This window comes from Muntiacus reevesi, chromosome 8, assembly GCF_963930625.1.
Source record: "Muntiacus reevesi chromosome 8, mMunRee1.1, whole genome shotgun sequence".
In the NCBI taxonomy this organism is placed as follows: domain Eukaryota; kingdom Metazoa; phylum Chordata; class Mammalia; order Artiodactyla; family Cervidae; genus Muntiacus; species Muntiacus reevesi.
Window position 1 is genome coordinate 44634013 of NC_089256.1, and position 20289 is coordinate 44654301.

General features: G+C 35.6%; 1 protein-coding gene across 2 annotated transcripts in view; it reads left to right on the plus strand.

Moving 5' to 3' along the window:
* STXBP5L (syntaxin binding protein 5L) overlaps nt 1–20289 on the plus strand; it is a 336789-nt gene that overhangs the window by 289307 nt on the left and 27193 nt on the right. The window lies entirely within an intron of this gene.

The window sequence follows — 20289 nt, forward strand, 5'->3', positions numbered from 1 at the left end:
TAAAATTTTAATGTAAGTAAGGTTTTAAAGCAGTTTTACATATTGCATATTCTCTCTCTCCCCAGAGAACCTCCCCTACTATTAACATCCTCCACCAGAATGGTCCATTTTATAACTCATGAACAAATATATATACATCATCATCACCCCAAATCCATAGTATGCATTAGGGCTCATATTTGATGTTTTAACATATGCATAATGACAGGTATCCATCACTATACAATACATTACAGTGTAATACAGAATAGTTTTACTGCTCTGAAAATCTGTCAGCCTAGTCATCACTTCCTTCACCTCAACTCCTAGCAACCACACATCTTTCTATTGCCTACAGAGAATGTCAAGAATGTTACAAAGTTGGAATCACACAGTATAGATGAACTTCCTTCATTTAGTAATATGTATTTACCGTTCCTCTGTTTTTTTCATGGTTTTGTAGTTCATTTCTTTTTATCACTGAATATTCCATTGTCTCCAATGTACCACAGTTTATCCATTCAGGTTTTTATGTGTACATAAGTTTTCAGCCTCTTTGGGTAAATACTAAGGAGCATGATTGCTGGGTCATATGGTAAAAGTATGTTTAGCTTTTTAAGAAGTCTTTTCACAGTCAATTTTGCATCCCCACTATCAGTTATATACCGTTATTCCAAATCTTTTCTAGCATTTGGTGTTGACAGTGTTTTACATTTTTGCCATTCTAGTAGGTGTGTAGTGGTTTCTCATCCTTGTTTTAATTTGAAATTTTAAATATTTTTATGTGCTCATTTTTCCATCTGTCTCCTTTGGTGTGGCATCTGTTCAGATCTTTTGCCCATTGTTTAAGTCAGGTGGTTTGTTTTCTTTTTGTTGAGTTTTAGGAGTTCTTTGTGTATTTTAGTTAATGTTTTTCAGGTATATAGTTTATACCTATTTTCTTCCAGCCTGAAGCTTGTCTTCTCATCCTCTTGATAGTGTCTTTTACAAAGTTTTTAATTTTAATGAAGTCAAACTTACCAATTTTCCTTCATGGATTGTGCCTTTGGTATTATATCTAAAAAGTCATCAAACCCAAAGTCATCGAGATTTTCTGTTTTCTTCTAGTAGTTTTACAATTTTGTGTTTAACATTTAGGACTATGATCAATTTTGAGTTTTTTTTGAAGGTTGTAAAATCTGTTTACATTTTTTTGTGTATGTATATATCCAGTTGTTTCACTACTATTTGTTGAGAAGACTGTCTTTTCTCCATCACATTGCTTTTGCTCCTTTGTCAAGGATCAGTTGACTATATTTGTTGGATCTATTTCTAGGCTTTCTATTCTTTTGCAATGATATATCTGTTTATTTTTTCACCAGTATCATCTATCTTCAGTAGTTTAGTTTTATAGCAAGTCTTGAAGTAAAGTAGTGTCATTCCATAACTTTATTCCTTTCCTTTAGTATTCTGGGTCTTATTCCTCTCCAAATAAACTTTAGAATCAGTTTGTCAACATCCATAAAATAACTTGCTGGAATTTTGATTAGGATTGTGTTGAAGCTACAAATCAAGTTGGGGAGAACTTGTCTCAACAATATTGAGCCCTCCTATCCATGAACATGGAATCTGTCTCCATTTATTTGTCTTCAGTTTCTTTCACCAGTAAGGAACTTTAATAGTTTTGTAGTTTTTCTCATATAGATCTGGCACATGTTTTGTTAAATTTATATGCATGCTTTGTTAGATTTATACATAAATTTTGAGGGTAATAATGTAAATGTTAATTCCTTTTAATTTCAAATTCTGTTGCTAGTGTACAGGAAAATTTTTGTCCCATGTCACCAAAAGGTGACCTCAGCTGAGGAGAATCTTAATACTCAAGTTGATAGAATGACCCATTCTGTAGATACCCTGTCATTGCCAAATGAGCTAATGGACAGAGTAGCTATGGTGGCAGGGACACAAGTTATGCATGCACTCAGCAACATGGACTTCCACTCACCAAGGTCAACTTGGCTATGACTGTTGAATGCTCAGTATGACAACTGAAATAATCAACACTGTCTGCAATGTTACCATTCTCAGGTCATCAGTCACCTGGTGGCAGGCTGATTACACTGAACCACTTTCAGCATGGAAGAAATGTTATGTTCTTGCTAGAATATACACTTACTCTGGATTATGGATCTGCTTTTCCTGAATGGAATGCTTCTGCCAAAACTACTATCCATGGGCTTGTTGTTTTTTAGTCACTAAGTTGTGTCCAACTCTTTCACGACCCTGTGAACTGTAGCACACCAGGCTTCTCTGTCCGTGGGATTTCCCAGGCAAGGATACTAGAGTGGATTTCCATGTCCTCTCCAGGGGATCTTCCCAACTCAGGGATTTTTAACCCACATCTCCTGTATTGGCAGGTGGATTCTTCATCACTGAACTATGCCTTATCTATCATTATGATATTTCACACAGCCTTGCTTTTCATCAAGGAACTCATTTCACAACAAATGAAGTGTGGCAATGAGCCAATGCTTCTGGGGTTCACTGGTCTAACAATGTTCTTCACCATATTAAGCAACTGTCTATAAATATGTATGTAAGTGTATATGGGGGCGCGGTGTTCCCTGATGGTTCAGCGGGTAAAGAATCTGCCTGAAATGCTGGACCTGCTGGAGACATGAGTTCGACCCCTGGGTAGGGAAGATCCACTGGAGAAGAAAATGGCAACCCACTTATTATTCTTGCCTGAAAAACCCCAAGGACAGAGGAACCTGGTGGGCTGTGAAAGTGAAAGCCCACCCCTGGTGAGCTATGAAAACTTTAGTCACTCAGCTCCTCTGTCCATGGAATTCTCAAGGCAAGAATACTGGAGTGGGTAGTCATTCCCTTCTCCAAGGGATATTTCTGACCCAGGGATCAAACCCAGGTCTCCTGCATTGCAGGCAGATTCTCTGTCTGAGCCACCAGGGAAGCCCATGTATATTCATGTTCTGTGCCATGTCAAGTTGCTTCCGTTGTGTTTGACTCTTTGGACTGTAGCCCACCAATTCATGGGATTCTCCTCTGTCCATGGGATTCTCCAGGCAAAAATATTGGAGTGGGTTGCTATGTCCTCCTCCAGGGGATCTTCCTGACCCAGGGGTTGGACTCATGTCTCTTATGTCTCCTGCATTAGCAGACAGGTTCTTTACCACGAGTGCCACCTGTGAAGCCTATATATATACATGTATATAAGTCTGTTAATCTTTTGATTAATGCTAGCTGTTACATCTTTCACTATTCCTTTACTTTAACCTATATACATATCCTTAAATTTCTCATAGAGAATGTAGTTGGGTCTTTTTTTTGAATCACTGAGAGTCTTTTAATTGATGTATTTAGACAAGTGACATTTAAAGTGATTATATTGACTAATGTCTATCATAAATGATACTATTTTCTATTCATTTCCCTCCTTTTTGTTCCTATTTTCTTCTTCCACTGATTTTTGTGTTTTGAATTGGGCATTTTATATGATTTCTTTTACTTTCTTTTCTTAGCTTATCAATTATACTTTACTTTTTATTTTAGCAGTTGCCCTAAAGTTTGCAATATATATTTACAATGGATACAAGTCCATTTTAAATAACACTGTACTGCTTCATGGATAGTGAAAGTACTTTATAATAACAAAATATTTCTAATTTCTCCCTCCTCTTCCTTGTATTACTACTGCCATTCATTTCACTGACCCACAACCTATGCTGCTATCCTATATAATTTCTGGCAATTTGGTGTGGTTAGATATTTATTTCAAAGTAAAAATCAACACTGTACTATTTCTAAACATTTTTGTGCCCTGGAACAAAAATTAATGTAGAGAGAATGGAAAACAAACAGCACTTAATAGCATAAAATTTACAATATCTGGCATCCAGGCAATGATACTGTGTCAACAGGAAAATACAATCTATGATAAAGAAAAAATATCCATCAATAGAAACTGACCCAGAAATGACACATAGGACAAAATAAGTGGACAAGGACATTAAATCAGCTATTGTAAATATGCAGATTATCTTCAACTTACAGTGGTTCAACGTACAATGTTTCAACTTTATGATGATGCAAAAGCAACGCTAAGCAACAACAACAAAAGCAATGCACATTCAGTAGAAACAATACATCAGAATTTGAATTTTGATCTTTTCCAGGCTAGTAATATGCAGCGCTTCCAATATGATACACTTCCAATCATTCTGCGCCAGTATAAACATTCTGCTTTTCACTGTCAGTATAGTATTCAATAAATTACATGAGATATTCAACACTTTATTATTTAATAGGCTTTGTGTTAAGTGATTTTGCCCAATTATAGGCTACTGTAAGTGTTCTGAGCATGTTTAAGGTAGGATAAGCTATGCTATGGTTTTTGGTAGGTCAGGTGTATTAAATATATTTTTGACTTCAGATATTTTCAATATATGATGGCTTTATTGGAACATAATCCCGTCACAATTCGAGGAAGATCTGTACCTCCTATATTCAAGGAGATGGAGGAAAGCACCAGCATCTTAAGAAGAGACATGGGAAATATTTAAAAAGACCTAACAAACATCTAGAAGTGAACAATATACAAAATGAAATATACAGTAGATGAGACTAACGTCAGAATTGACAGTGAAAAAGAAGACAGTGCTGAATTCAATTAACCATCCAAAATTAAGCAAAGTAAGAAAAAGACCAAACTCAGTGAGTAGAGAATGAGTGCTCTATTGTCCAACTTCAAGTTATCTAATATTCCGAGGAGAGGAAAGAAATGATGAGACAGAAAAGAAGGTTTGAAAAAGTAATGCCAGAAGTCTTTCTAATTTGATGAACATGTAAATCCACAGATGAGAGAAGCTCAACAAACTTCAAGCATAAAATGAAGAAAATTACACCAAAGTTTGTCATAATCAAGTCATTAAAAACAGCCAGCAAAAATAGAAATATTAACATATAGGGGAACAAATAACAGCAAGCTTCTCAAATTATACAAGCAAGAAGATAGTGGAAGAACATCTTTAAAGGACTGAAAGAAATTGTCAATCTACAATTCTGTACTTGACAAAATATCATTGAAAAGTGAAAGCAAAAAAAAAAAAAAATTTACAGACACAAAAGCTAAAAGAATCCGAAACTACAAGAGATTTTATAGGTAGTCTTTCTGGAAAAAGGAAAACAATACCAGAAGGAAATCTAGAGCTACACAGAAATTAAAAGCACTGGAAGTTGTAAATGTATGGGTAAGTAAAAACAATTACTGACTTAGTTTATAAGTATCTTTAAAAGATAATGGATGACTGGAAACACCCCAAATATTCATCAGTGGGTAAACAGTTAAGCAAATTGTGGCATACTCATATAGTGGAATACTCCTCAACAATAAAAAGAAACTAGGTCTGTGGAAACAAGACAACATGGTGGAATCTCAAACTAATCATAATGAAAGAAGCCAGATAAAATCAAGTGTACTTGTATGACTGCTCTAATATAAAATTCTGTGAAATGTAAATTAATGTATAGTAACACAAAGTACATTAGTTGTTGTTAAGGGTAGAGGGCCAACAGAGAGAGGCAGCACAGAGGGATTAGAGATAGAAACAAGGACACTAAGCAGAAGTGATGGATATATTTATTATTTTTATTGTGAGACTAAGAACAGATTAGTGGTTGCCAATGTTAAATATGTGTAATATGTCAGTTATATCACAACCTGTGCTAAGGAATGTAATTGTCAAATAAGGATCCAAGAATGAGGGGGAACAATGTCTTTTTCAGACATCCAAAAACTAACAGTTTACAATCTGTAGATTCTTAGCTTACATTTAAAGTTCTAGCCAATGCAGTTAAATAGGGGGAAGATATGTTACATATATGTGTTCAAAAAATGCAATACAAAGTATACTTACAGGGAATAAATTTTTATACCTGAAGTCTTAAGAGAATCAATGGGAAACTAATAAAAATAGAGAGTGAGTATGCAGTGATGTGGCTGGTTACAAATTCATACTCCAAAACTAAATAAACAAAAGTCAACTTTAAAATGGGGAAAAATTTATTTATAATGCTATCAAAAAGATAAAATATGGAGTAATGAACTTGAATACATAGGATTTATGTGAAAATGATTTTAACCTCCATTAAAGAACATTTAAAGGACTTGTATTAATTATAAAACATACACTGCTTTCTTCCTTTTGGACAAGAAGATTTGAAACTGATGTACATTTTATACTTTAGAGATAAATAATTCCACTGAAAATAACAGTGATTTTTCAAAGGAGTAAAACTTATAATTTTAAAATTCACCTGAAAAGGTATACATATAAGAGAGCAAGGACAATTCTGAAAAACAAGAGTCATAAATGAGGTCTAGCCTTACCAAAGAGTTAAATACAATATAAAATTAGTTTAAAACATATATCTACTAATAATCATACCATTTTTGGTACTGATATGTAAAAAATTCAATCAGTAGAACAGAAAATCCAGAAGACCCAAACTCATATATAAATTTTGTCATTGTAAATAAGTAGTCTTAGAGTCAAGTGCTGAAACAGATCTAGATACATCCAAAACTTTCACATTGTTTTATTTCCTTCATTTGAGTTTGAGTAAATTATTTCTGAACCAGATGCAGAAAAAAAAAGTAGCCTTGAAAATAAGGTAGGCCATTCAAAAAGTAAATAAGGGTAGGTCATTCAATAAATGTTGGAATGAGTGATGAGACATCTGAAAAATAATCTCCATAAGCCAAAATTAATTCTAGATGATAAAAATATAGATAAATAAACCATAAAAATGCTAGAAGAAAACATGAGAAATAAACATTAAAAAAAAATTCTCGGAATAAGGCTTTGCTCAGAAATAGAAACACAGATGTAAAGAACAAATTTGTGGATATCAAGAGGGTAAGAGATGGTGAAGGTGAAAGTTGCTCAGTCCAGTCTGACTTTTTGCCACCCTGTGGACCAGGCTCCTTTGTCCATGGGATTCTCCAGACAAGAATACTGGAGTGGGTAGCTGTTCCCTCCCCAGGGGATCTTCCCAACCCAGGAATCGAACTGGGGTCTCCTGCACTGTAGGCGGATTCTTTACCAGCTGAGTTAGGGATGGTAACTGGATGAATTGGGAGACTGGGATTGACATATATACACTACTGTTTGTAAAATAGAGATATGTTTAATGAGAACCTACAGTATGATACCGGGACTACTCAATTCTCTGTTGTGACCTAAATGGGAAAAAAAACAATCTAAAATGAGAGGGAATATGTGTTATATGTAACCATTTACTTTGCTGTACAGCAGAAACATCAACACTGCAAAGCAACTATTCCAATAAAAGTTAATTTTTAAAGGCTTTGCTACAGATGGCATAAAAGTCAATACCCATGTAAAAACAAAACAAGTTGATAAATTTGATTATATAGAGAAAAAAAGACAAATGACAGTCTGTAATAATTTGACAAATAAGACTAATTTCTATAATGTGGAAAGTTCTCATACATGAAAATAAGAAAAGGAAGAAAACACTAGACAAATTTATAAAGGTTAAGTACTGGTAGCTCACAGAGGAAGAAATAAGTGTCTTTAAATAATGCCATCCAACAGAGGATGAGATGGTTGGATGGCATCACCAACTCAATGGACATGAGTCTGAGTAAACTCCGGGAGTTGGTGATGGCCAGGAAGGCCTGGAGTGCTGCAGTCCATAGGGTTGCAAAGAGTCAGACACGATTGAGTAACTGAACAGACTGAACAGAACTGAATATAAATAAAAAGGTACCAAAACTCATCATTAAAGAAGTGAATATTAAAACAGTATTTTTCCTATTACAGCAATAAATACCAAAGAATTATATGAAGCAAAAATTAGTGAAGATGTTTGGAAACTGAAGTTCTTATATACTGTTGTTAGGGATGTAAATTGGTTAATTATTTTTGGAAACCTTTTGCAATCAAAATCTAAAATGTTTATTCTTTTGCCAAGCAATTTCAATTCTGAGAATTCATTCCACAGATATAATCACACACATACAAAGAAGAATTACTGTGGTCATTAAAGTTTGCTTTGAAATAGTATAATAGCTGAAAACTTCCCTAAAATGGGGAAGGAAATAGCCACCCAAGTCCAAGAAACCCAGAGAGTCCCAAACAGGATAAACCCAAGGCGAAACACCCCAAGACACATATTAATCAAATTAACAAAGATCAAACACAAAGAACAAATACTAAAAGCAGCAAGGGAGAAACAACAAATAACACACAAAGGGATACCTATAAGGATAACAGCTGATCTATCAATAGAAACCCTCCAGGCCAGAAGGGAGGACATACTGAATGGCAGGACATACTGAAAGTAATGAAAGAGAATAACCTACAACCTAGATTACTGTACCCAGCAAGGATCTCATTCAGATACGAAGGAGAATTCAAAAGCTTTACAGACAAGCAAAAGCTGAGAGAATTCAGCACCACCAAACCAGCTCTTCAACAAATGCTAAAGGATCTTCTCTAGACAGGAAATGCAGAAAGGTTGTATAAACGTGAACCCAAGACAACAAAGTAAATGGCAACGGGACCACACCTATCAATAATTACCTTAAATGTAAATGGGTTGAATGCCCCACCAAAAGACAAAGATTGGCTGAATGGATACAAAAACAAGACCCCTAGATATGCTGTCTACAAGAGACCCACCTCAAAACTAGAGACACATACAGACTAAAAGTGAAGGGCTGGAAAAAAATATTTCACACAAACGGAGACCAAAAGAAAGCAGGAGTCGCAATACTCATATCAGATAACTTTCAAATAAAGGATGTGAAAAGAGACAAAGAAGGACACTACATAATGATCAAAGGATCAATCCAAGAAGAAGATATAACAATTATAAATATATATGCACCCAACATAGGAGCACTGCAATATGTACGGCAAACGCTAACGAGTATGAAAGAGGAAATTAATAGTAACACAATAATAGTGGGAGACTTTAATACCCCACTCACAACTATGGATAGATCAACTAAACAGAAAATTAACAAGGAAACACAAACCTTAAATGACACAATGGACCAGCTAGACCTAATTGATATCTATAGGACATTTCACCCCAAAACAATCAAATTCACCTTTTTCTCAAGTGCACACGGAACCTTCTCCAGAATAGATCACATCCTGGGCCATAAATCTGGTCTTGGAAAATTCAAAAAAATTGAAATCATTCCAGTCATTTTTTCTGACCACAGTGCAGTAAGATTAGATCTCAATTACAGGAAAAAAATTGTTAAAAATTAAAACATATGGAGGTTAAATAACACGCTTCTGAATAACCAACAAATCATAGAAGAAATCAAAAAAGAAATCAAAATATGTATAGAAACGAATGAAAATGAAAACACAACAACCCAAAACCTATGGGACACTGTAAAAGCAGTGCTAAGGGGAAGGTTCATAGCATTACAGGCTTACCTCAAGAAACAAGAAAAAAGCCAAATAAATAACCTAACTCTACACCTAAAGCGATTAGAGAAGGAAGAAATGAAGAACCCCAGGGTTAGCAGAAGGAAAGAAATCTTAAAAATTAGGGCAGAAATAAATGCAAAAGAAACTAAAGAGATCATAGCAAAAATAAACAAAGATAAAAGCTGGTTTTTTGAAAAAATAAACAAAATTGACAAACCATTAGCAAGACTCATTAAGAAACAAAAAGAGAGGAACCAAATTAACAAAATTAGAAATGAAAATGGAGAGATCACAACAGACAACACTGAAATCCAAAGGATCATAAGAGACTACTACCAGCAGCTCTATGCCAATAAAATGGACAACTTGGATGAAATGGACAAATTCTTAGAAAAGTATAACTTTCCAAAACTGAACCAGGAAGAAATACAAGATCTTAACAGAACCATCACAAGCAAGGAAATAGAAACTGTAATCAAAAATCTTCCAGCAAACAAAAGCCCAGGACCAGATGGCTTCACAGCTGAATTCTACCAAAAATTTAGAGAAGAGCTAACACCTATCTTACTCAAACTCTTCCAGAAAATTGCAGATGAAGGTAAACTTCCAAACTCATTCTATGAGGCCACCATCACCCTAATTCCAAAATCAGACAAAGATGCCACAAAAAAAGAAAACTACAGGCCAATATCACTGATGAACATAGATGGAAAAATCCTTAACAAAATTCTAGCAAACAGAATCCAACAACATATTAAAAAGATCATACACCATGACCAAGTGGGCTTTATCCCAGGAATGCAAGGATTCTTTAATATCCGCAAATCAATCAACGTAATACACCACATTAACAAATTGGAAGATAAAAACAATATGATTATCTCAATAGATGCAGAGAAAGCCTTTGACAAAATTCAACACTCATTTATGATTAAAACTCTCCAGAAAGCAGGAATAGAAGGAACATACCTCAACATAATAAAAGCTATAGATGACAAACCCCAGCAAGCATCACCCTCAATGGTGAAAAATTGAAAGCATTTCCTCTGAAATCAGGAACAAGACAAGGATGCCCACTCTCACCACTACTATTCAACATAGTGTTGGAAGTTTTGGCCACTGCAATCAGAGCAGAAAAAGACGTAAAAGGAATCCAGATAGGAAAAGAAGAAGTGAAACTCTCACTGTTTGCAGATGACATGATCCTCTACATAGAAAACCCTAAAGACTCTTCCAGAAAATTACTAGAGCTCATCAATGAATATAGGAAAGTTGCACGATATAAAATTAACACACAGAAATCCCTTGCATTCCTATACACTAACAATGAAAAAACAGAAAGAGAAATTAAGGAAACAACACCTTTCACCATTGCAACAAAAAGAATAAAATACTTAGGAGTATATCTACCTAAAGAAACGAAAGACCTATACATAGAAAACTATAAAACACTGATGAAAGAAATCAAAGAGGACACAAACAGATGGAGAAATATACCGTGTTCATGGATTGGAAGAATCAATATTGTCAAAATGGCTATTCTACCCAAAGCAATCTATAGATTCAATGCAATCCCTATCAAGCTACCAACGGTATTTTTCACAGAACTAGAACAAATAATTTCACAATTCGTATGGAAATACAAAAAACCTCGAATAGCCAAAGTAATCTTGAGAAAGAAGAACAGAACTGGAGGAATCAACCTGCCTGACTTCAGACTCTACTACAAAGCCACAGTCATCAAGGCAGTATGGTACTGGCACAAAGACAGAAATATAGATCAATGGAACAGAATAGAAAGCCCAGAGATAAATCCACGAACCTATGGACACCTCATCTTTGACAAAGGAGGCAAGGATATACAATGGAAAAAAGACAACCTCTTTAACAAGTGGTGCTGGGAAAACTGGTCAACCACTTGTAAAAGAATGAAACTAGAACACTTTCTAACACCATACACAAAAATAAACTCAAAATGGATTAAAGATCTAAATGTAAGACCAGAAACTATAAAACTCCTAGAGGAGAACATAGGCAGAACACTTAATGACATAAATCACAGCAAGGTCTTCTATGACCCACCTCCCAGAATATTGGAAATAAAAGCAAAAGTAAACAAATGGGACCTAATGAAAATTAAAAGCTTTTGCACAACAAAGGAAACTATAAGTAAGGTGAAAAGACAGTCCTCAGATTGGGAGAAAATAATAGCAAATGAAGAAACAGACAAAGGGTTAATCTCAAAAATATACAAGCAACTCCTGAAGCTCAATTCCAGAAAAATAAATGACCCAATCAAAAAATGGGCCAAAGAACTAAACAGACATTTCTCCAAAGAAGACATACAGATGGCTAACAAACACATGAAAAGATGCTCAACATCACTCATTATCAGAGAAATGCAAATCAAAACCACAATAAGGTACCATTACATGCCAGTCAGGATGGTTGCTATCCAAAAGTCCACAAGCAATAAATGCTGGAGAGGGTGTGGAGAAAAGGGAACCCTCTTACACTATTGGTGGGAATGCAAACTAGTACAGCCACTATGGAAAACAGTGTGGAGATTTCTTAAAAAACTGGAAATAGAACTGCCATATGACCCAGCAATACCACTTCTGGGCATACACACTGAGGAATCCAGATCTGAAAGAGACACATGTACCCCAATGTTCATCACAGTGTGGAGATTTCTTTAAAAACTGGAAATAGAACTGCCATACGACCCAGCAATACCACTTCTGGGCATACACACTGAGGAATCCAGATCTGAAAGAGACACATGTACCCCAATGTTCATCGCAGCACTGTTTATAATAGCCAGGACATGGAAGCAAGCTAGATGCCCATCAGCAGACGAATGTATAAGGAAGCTGTGGTACATATACACCATGGAATATTACTCAGCCATTAAAAAATTCATTTGAATCAGTTCTAATGAGATGGATGAAACTGGAGCCCATTATACAGAGTGAAGTAAGCCAGAAAGATAAAGAACATTACAGTATACTAACACATATATATGGAATTTAGAAAGATGGTAATGATAACCCTATATGCAAAACAGAAAAAGAGACACAGAAGTACAGAACAGACTTTTGAACTCTGTGGGAGAAGGTGAGGGTGGGATGTTTCGAAAGAACAGCATGTATATTATCTATAGTGAAACAGATCACCAGCCCAGGTGGGATGCATGAGTCAAGTGCTCGGGCCTGGTGCACTGGGAAGACCCAGAGGAATCGGGTGGAGAGGGAGGTGGGAGGGGGGATCGGGATGGGGAATACGTGTAACTCTATGGCTGATTCATATCAATGTATGACAAATCCCACTGAAAAAAAAATAATAAAAAAAATAATAAAATGGGTATTAAAAAAAAAAAAGAAATAGAGGCAAACAATAGCATGGGAAAAACTAGAGATCTCTTCAAGAAAATGTGAAATTAATTTAATCAAGGAACATTTCATGCAAAGATTGGCACAATAAAGGACAGAAATATTATGCACCTAACAGAAGCATAAGAGATTAAGAAGTGGCAAGAATACACAGAACTATACAAAAATGGTCTTAATGACCCACATAACCACGACAGTGTGATCACTATCCTAGAGCCAGACATCCTAGAGTGTGAAGTCAAGTGGGTGGGCCTTAGGAAATAACACTACAAACAAAGCTAGTGGAGGTGATGGAATTCCAGTTGAGCTCTTTCCAATCCTAAAAGATGATGCTGCGAAAGTGCTGCACTCAATATGCCAACAAATTTGCAAAACTCAGCAGTGGCCACAGAACTGGAAAGGTCAGTTTTCATTCCAATCCCAAAGAAAGGCAATGCCAAAGAATGTTCAAACTACTGCACAATTGCACTCATCTCACATGCTACCAAAGTAATGTTCAAAATTCTCCAAACTAGGTGTCAACAGTATGTGAACTGAGAACTTCTGGATGTTCAAGTTGGATTTAGAAAAGGCAGAGGAACTGAAGATCAAATTGCCAACATCCATTGGATCATATAAAAAATAAGAGAATTTCAGAAAAACACCTACTTCTGCTTCATTGACTACACTAAAGCCTTTGACTGTGTGGATCACAAACTGTGGGAAATTCTTAAAGAGATGGGAATACCACACCACCTGACCTGCCTCCTGAGAAATCTAGAAAACCGTATGCAGGTCAAGAAGAAGCAGTTAGAACTGGACATGGAACAACACTGGCTCCAAATTGGGAAAGGAGTACGTCAAGGCTGTATATTATCACCCTGCTTATTTAACTATATACAGAGTACATCATGTGAAATGCCCGACTGGATGAAGCACAAGCTGTAATCAAGATTGCTGGGGGAAATGTCAATAACCTCACATATGCAGATGACACCACCCTTATGGCAGAAAGTGAAGAAGAACATGAAGAGTCTCTTGATGAAAGTGAAAAGAGGAGAGTAAAAGAACTGGCTTAAAACCCAATATTCAGAAAACTAAGATCATGGCATCCCATCACTTCATAGCAAATAGATAGGGAAACAATAGAGACTTTATGTTTCTGGGCTCCAAAACCACCACAGATGGTGACTGCAACCATGAAATTAAAAGCTGCTTGCTCCTTGGAAGAAAAGCTTTGACAACCTGGACAGTGTATTAAAAAGCAGAGATACTACTTTACTGACAAAGGTTCATCTATTCAAAGCTATCACTTTTCCAGTAGTCATGTATGGATGAGAGAGTTAGATCATAATGAAAGCTGAGCACTGGAGAATTGATGCTTTTGAACTGTGGTGTTGGAGAAGAGTCTTGAGAGTCCCTTGCACAGTAAGATCAAACCCGTCAATCCCAAATGAAATCAGTTGTGAATATTCATTGGGAGGACTGATACTGAAGCTGAAGCTCCAATACTTCGGCCACCTGATGCAAAGAACTGACACGGTGGGAAAGACCCTGATGCTGGGAAAGACTGAAGGCAGGAGGAGAAGGGAACAACAGATGATGAGATGGTTGGATGGCATCATCGACTTGATGGACCTGAGTTTGAGCAAGCTCTGGGAGTTGGTGATGGACAGGGATGCCTGGCATTCTGCACTCCATGGGGTCACAAAGAGTTGAACATGACTGAGTGACTGAACTGAACTGATTTTCAAGCATATGAGCTAAGTATCTTTTTTCTGAAGATGTGGAGAGAGAGAAAAAAAAAAAACCTTGTCCGCTCTTGGTACACAAATTGGTGCAGCCTCTATGGAAAACAATTTGGCAGTTCCTCAAAAAATTAAAAATAGAACTACCGTATGATCCAGCAATTCCACTTCTAGGTATATATCCAGTGTAAATGAAAACAGTCTATTAAGGCATGCCTGCATCCCCATGTTTATTTCAGCAATATTCACAGTAGCCAAGATAAGGAAACAACAGAAGTGTCCATCAGCACATGAGCTGGAAAAGCAGAGGTGATGCGCTCGCTCAGAGGAGTGTTACTCAGCCACGAGACAGGCTGAAAGTGTGGTATTTGCCAGAAAAATGGTGGACTGTGTGGTAGACATTACATGATGTGAAATAAGCTAGAGAGAAGAAGCCAATGCTGCATGGCATCACTTTTATGTTGACTCTACAAAAAAAGAAAAGTCAACTTCAGAACAGACAGTTGAAAAGCGGTTGCCAGGGATTGGTGAATGGGAATAATAGGAGAGGTATATAAAAGGGTACAGACTCTCAGCTATAAGATAAGGTTGGAGGACCTAATGTAAACAGGATGAGTATTTTTTATAACACTGTAATGTATAATTGAAATTTGCTAATAGAACTCTTCTAATAGAGCTTGTATTCTCACCAAAAATAAATATGTGAGGAGATGGGTGTGTTAATTAAATAGATTATGAGAATTTTCCCTAATGTATATGTATACCAGATCTACACAATGTACACTTTAAATATCTTATAATTTTGTATGGCAATTATACTAAAAATTTTAAAAATACATTGCTATTCCAGGTTAAAAAGTGACAAAGTCTAAGGCAGTATTATCCTTAAGAGATAATTTTCTCAAAGACTGGAAATTTGGTCCCAAATAGTTTTTAAACATTCACTTAAATGAATGCAATAGAAACTAAACTTGAAAAAAGGGAAATTATTAATAAAGAAGCAGCTTTTTGAAACTTTGGATTGCAGAGAGTAAACATGAATGAGTACATAAACATGTAAAAAATCATAGTCATGAAAACTTTGCTATAGAAGAGCCAGATTAAAACTGGGAATAGAAATCAAACTAACTTCAAAGGAAGTCTGATTTAGTCACTTTGGGTCTTCAGCTTAAAATTCTTCAGAAAAATGCCCTCAAGAGCTTAAAAATCTCAGAAGTGTCAGCACAAAGAGAAAGATGATATTCCCTTATCTGATAGTCAAAAACTGAAAGATAAAAACTATACTCAGTTCTAGTGAGTGTAATAGCAGAGATGCCCTACTCTGCTATCAGGTCAGCAGTGGCACCGCTCGTGGCATATAGGCCCCTGCTCATCAGCATCATCTCAAAAGGAACTCAATTCCCGTATGACTGGGTATTGTTTTTGGCTGCAAACCTGAGTATAACTCACAGGTTCTCTCTGAGATTGTGAACTGCCTAATATACCGTAATAAATTATTTTCCTACTTAAAATTAATGAAGCAAACAACATTAAGTCAATTAACCAGCTTGTCCTCCAACCAACTCATTACTTCCTAATGAGTAAGAAGGGAGAGAGTGAAAGAAGAGTTTCCTCTTAACTATTAATATAAAAATAGCAAAGGTAAAGTTAGGTGAGTTTTCAAATATTTTAACCAACTGTTTGATATTAGCTATATTTTATATAGCCAATATATATGTAAAAAGCCAGAGTCTTTTTACATTTAAAAAGACTCCTAAAGATTCCAACCTAAAGACTTTTTACATTTATTTTCATGAGTTTTAAAATCCAATGCTTATTTTGATTTAGTCTTATGTTCAACATTTATTCCACCATAGAATCACCCCTGTGGCATATGCATAATACTGATTTTCATTTTCTAGGAATTGTACGGTATAGTAAAAAGTTTAATTAGAGTAGTGTACCAAGTATAAAATTAAATCTTCGTTTATATACTCCTATAAAGCTTTGGCAAGGACTATGTTAAAAATAATTTAAACTGGAATCAGTAAGTCATTTTTCAGTAAGTCATTGTTGTATTTTTATAATATATACACTAAATCAAATCTTGATTTAGAGATACAAGAGAATCAGCTAATTTAAAAGAAAACTTGTAATTTCTTTTTTTTAGACTTGAGAAGCTTTTTGTAAAGTTTCCCATTTGTTTTAATCTGCTTACTGTTCTAAGGTTGAATTTTTTAGAATGTTGAATTTTCTCTAAATGGCATAGAGCACTATAGCTGAGCTAAAACATCAGTGTAATCAGAAAGCAACTGGGAAACAAAAACCCTTCTAGTGATATTATGCAGAAAGTGATTTAATACAAGAAACTAGATGCTTATCAAGTCACTGAAAGATTGGAGACAACCCTAAGCTTGGCCTACAGGTATGACTTTCTGAATAAGGCCATCAACAGATACATCAAGGAAGCAGACAACTTTGCTACTGTTAGAATCAGAAGACTACTGCCAATCAATTGTTGAACTGAAGACCACACTTTTTTTTCTTTTTATTTATTTATTTATTTTTTTATTAGTTGGAGGCTAAAGACCACACTTTTATAAGATCAGGATTCTACTACAACTGCCTCTTGACATACAAAAAGCTTGTGACTGGACGCTAGATGCTGCTTTCAAAAATAAAGCAAAATCTCCAATGCAGTAACACCAAAACAGCAGAAAGATTGCTTCCATTTCAAAACCACTTGTCAAACTTTTTGAGGCCCTAACCCACCAATGCACTATGTAAAAAAGGCCACCCTGCCATGAGGAAGCCCAAGCCTCCTAACAAAGTCACCACTGACAGTCCCAACTGAGTTCAACCTCTGAGTCATTCTAACCCAGGCATGTGGGTAAAGAAGCCTCCTAAAGATTCCAAGCCCTCAGTCATTCGAGTATTCCCAGCTAATGCCCCAGACATCATGGAAATAATATCCCTACCTTGCCTTGGTTTAACTCCTTGCTCTCACCATCTGTAAGTATAATAAAATGATTGTGGTTCGTGCTAAGTCTTCTTCAGTCATATCTGACTCTTTGCAACCATCTGGACTGTAGCCTCCCAGGCTCCTCTCTCCATGGGATTCTCCAGGCAAGAATACTGGAGTGGTTTGCCATGCCCTCCTCCAGGTGATCTTCCTGACCCAGGGATGAAACCCACATCTCTTATGTCTCCTACATTGGCAGATGGGTTGGAGTGGTTTGCCATGCCCTTCTCAGGGGATCTTCTCCAACCAGGGATTGAACCTGCAGCTCCTGCATTGCAGGTGGATTTTTTACTGCTGAGCCATTGGGGAAGCCCAAAATGATTTTCAGTTTAAATTTATTAACATTTGGAGTGGTCTGTATGCAGAAAGAGCTAACTGAAACACATGATATAGAAATAAGATTCAATAAGCATTTCAGAAACATTTTTAAAGATTATAATACTCTATTTTGTGATACATAGCACAATGTACCTAAAAGTTTATGGTGAATTGTAAAGGATAGCTGGCTTCCAATTTTTGTCTCTTACTAAAACTACAGTGAATAATTTTATCAATAGAAGTTTTTGTATTTAGTATCATTTCTTTAGTATAAATTTTCAGAATGACTATGTCTGGGCTATAACCAAATTTCTTCATAAGTGTTTTATAGTATTCATATCTGTCTTGAATATTTACTGTACTAAGAAAAAATATTAAGCAAATTAACTTTCATATATTAAAAAAAATTTAAGCAACAAAAATAAATCCTTTAAGTTAATCAGCCCTATTGAAGACAGACGAATATGGCCAAAGACTTTGAGCTGCCCAGATATGGTAATGTCAGCCAGACTTCATGAGTCAACCATAAGATGGAGAAAATTGGGCCATACAGGGGGTAGGGAACAGACCAGCATGTTAAGTAATCTAATTATTGATACTACCCTATTATAAGCTCAAATGAAACAATGTTCACAAAAAACTGCCACTAAAAGATGGTAATAGATAGGCAGGCACTTTCACTTAGCAAGTCCAGTCCTGGCTAGGTAAGCAAATTTTACTATTTTCAGAGCTCTGCCATGTATTCTTGAACCTAGATAAGTGGATGTGAAGAGGGCTGTAATCCATCCCACATTATTCTGAATAAGCCCTAAAACAAGCCTTCACACCTGGGTATATCCTAACTGATATGCCCAGAGCAGCGTGGCTTATATTTGCAGTTTGTATCCCTAAAGTAATTGCCATTTTCTAACTTACTCTATGTTTTTGTTGGTACCGGCTGTTGCCCTCATTGTTTTTCCTATTTATAAGACTAGATTCAATAGTGAAGGAGAGGCAGAACTCTTGACTTCTGCTTCCCCATAGCTAGCTTGTCATGTGATATTTATGTCGTTCTGTCTGAGAAATCTGTGTTATTATGGAAGACAACTGGCCCCAAGAGACTAGGAGCTCAATGGACATAACATAAGCTACTCCTATATCCTACTAAATACATCATCAAAATTGCAAATCCTTACCAAATATATTAGCTGACCCAGTGGCCTAGTTTTTAAGCATACAGATACTAAGTGAGAAAAATCTGGATTAGAATCCTGACTCCATGAGTACTGCTTATGTAACGTTAGACAATTTTCTGAATATTTTTTGACCTTCATTTTCCTCATCTGCAAAATCAGAATAGAGCACCTACCTTGCATAGTTGTTGTGACGATTAAATCAGTGATGTGTGTAAAATGCCTGGCACTGAAGTATTCAATAAATGTTAACTCATTAAAAAAAAATAGTAAAACACACTAGTGCATTTAAATGGTGAAATCTAATTCTCATCTTTGTGCTAACTACAAGGGGATCCAGAGAATGTATATTTTGAGTTTTCAAATTCCTCAATATAGAAAAGCTGTAATGGAGTGGATACTGAGTGCCAGTTCCCATGTCCAATATGAACATTAAACATTATTCTTCTGGTAACTCTGTCCTTTGAATAACCAAAGAAGCACATTTCAAAATGTATTCTGAATATTGTTGAGCTATGAGATGATGTTTTCAAATACTATGTGTTAGCATTAATACTATTTTAGTGCAATTATTCCAAATTTTTAAACTATATCAGAACAGAGATAAATTCACAGGCTCGAAAATAAACAGTACTATTTGGTCTTAGACTTGAGCAACTTTAGTGGAACACTTGGAGTTCAAAATGACAGTAATAATGTCAAAACAAAAATGACAGTAATAATTCATCTTTGTTCAGTTTACCATATACCAGGAAGTTTCTGGCATATAACATGTTTCCATGAGTTAGATAGTAATAGTCCCAATCAAGAGGAAACTAAACTATGAAGTCTGCAAAAATGTATACAACTAGTAGGTGGTAGAACTGGGATTTGAGCCCAGGCAGTCTGGCTTGTAGAGTCAATATTCTTATGTACCATTCTCAACTTTGCAGTAAAATGCTTCTGTTCTATATTTTAAACCCTAAGCACTTGAAGTTCTTCCAAAAACTTATATAAATAGGTGTATATTTACATTATGCAAAAGAAACTCTAGTACTATAACCTATTTTGTACTGCCATTAAATGGCAGAATACATAATGAAAATATAGAATAAATTTTAACTATGTTAGTCAGATTTTAAAGACAAATATACTTAATAATTATGAAAAATTTGGCTAGCTATTGAAATTGTGACTAAATACTAAAACAAGGACTTAGCCATCTTTAAATGGTTTAAAAACAAGGAA